Source organism: Rhagoletis zephyria, unplaced genomic scaffold (genome assembly GCF_001687245.7).
Source record: "Rhagoletis zephyria isolate East Lansing unplaced genomic scaffold, Rhagoletis_zephyria_1.1 Rzeph_scaffold_01892, whole genome shotgun sequence".
NCBI lineage: Eukaryota > Metazoa > Arthropoda > Insecta > Diptera > Tephritidae > Rhagoletis > Rhagoletis zephyria.
Window position 1 is genome coordinate 96,450 of NW_016158976.1, and position 1,740 is coordinate 98,189.

Below are 1,740 nucleotides of genomic sequence, written 5' to 3' on the forward strand. Positions count from 1 at the left end.
AAAATTCAACAAAATTTTACAATTAGACACTTTTTGTTCAGAATTTGCAGAAAAATTCTAAGTATGCAGTTTTATAGCCCATTAAATTGGAGCTTGATAAAGTGGAAGTTTCAAGCAGCAAAAAATTCGCGTTTATTTTTAATATATTTTTTTGAACATACTTTGTACAAAGAACATAATAACACCATCGGCAAAAAAAAATATCAAAAATAAACGCTAATTTTTAGCTGCTTGAAACTTCCATTTTATCAAGCTCCAATTTAATGGGCTATAAAACTGCATACTGCAACAATTAAAAAAAATATTTAGTGCAATGGTATGTCATTTTCGAGAACTAAACTGTTTAAAAAGTTAAAGTTGGACATATCATTTTGTACCAAATTCAAATTGATATTGTTTGCCGCTTATGTTCATTTATTAATTTTTAAGATTTTTCAATCAATTAAAATGCAGTTCATTCCCTAACAAATACCATATATATATATACCATATAAACCTAAGCTTAAGATTTTGTAGAACACTTAAAAAAAATTCATTATGATTTGAAACTTTTTTCACTAGAAGTGTTTTTTTTAAGTATACAGTTTTATAGCCCATTCAATTTTAGTGCAATAATGTGCAGGTTTCAAGTGGCTAAAAGTTACCGTTTATTTTTTAGAATTTTTTACCGAAGGTATGCAGCGCTGCTACTGAATTTCAAAATACGTAAATATTTTAAGAAATTTTAAAAGAGCACTTTAAAGGGGATAATTATAAGTATAATTGTAAATGGGGCACGAAAAATTGAGGTACTTAGGCGGGTTGGGTAAATAAGGGGTACTTAAGAGAGAGATTTTCCTCAGATTATATTAAAAAATTCACGGTGTCCATGTTGGTTACTTACGCGGGTTTCACTGTATTTACATATGCTGAATGGTTGTACACATTAGCGCACGCAAGGGGTGGGTTTTNTTTTTTTTTAATTTTTTTATTACTTTTGCAAGTTGAGTGCATCTTGTGTTTATAGAACTTTATATTAAACAAGTAATTTCAAATTACGGGAAGACCCTTGAGGTACCATCTTTCCGATAAAAAAAAAGAATTATTGAAATCGGTTCACGTGGTCCAAAGTTATGCGTTAGCATACTATTCCGACGAATTGATAACCTACCCCTTTTTCGAAGTCGGTTACAAATGTTTGAGTTTTTTGCTAATTTTATGTAAATAAATGCAATTTATGAAACTTCAAAAATTTTATTTATTTATTACATACTGTACATAAAACTTGCATAAATGTACTTTAATGATCATTTTATCTGAAGCGAATTTTCAGAAGTTAAACCCCTCCCAAAATATATTCCTGGGTGCGCCCCTGGTTGTACATATATTTGTATGTGCGTACATATATTTGTATATATTTACTAGAGATGTCAAGTGCCATATTTTTCACATTCCGTAAGCGAATGCGGATTTTTGGGAATGCGAATGTGCGAATGGGAATGCGAATGTTAGGGAAAACATAAAAAATGCTATAATTCATCGTTTTATTAATTAAAAATTTTGTAAATTATAAGCATTTATGTAATACTTCTATACTGGCAATATCTACAAGTGAAGTCAGCAAACATTACAGTACAGACGTATGTATAAAAAAAGTAAACGAAAACCTAGTAATCGTATGTAAAAAATGACACTTGAAATTAAACCAATCGCAGTAGCGGTACCTTAAAGAAAAATTACACAGAATTTTGAGTTTTCATT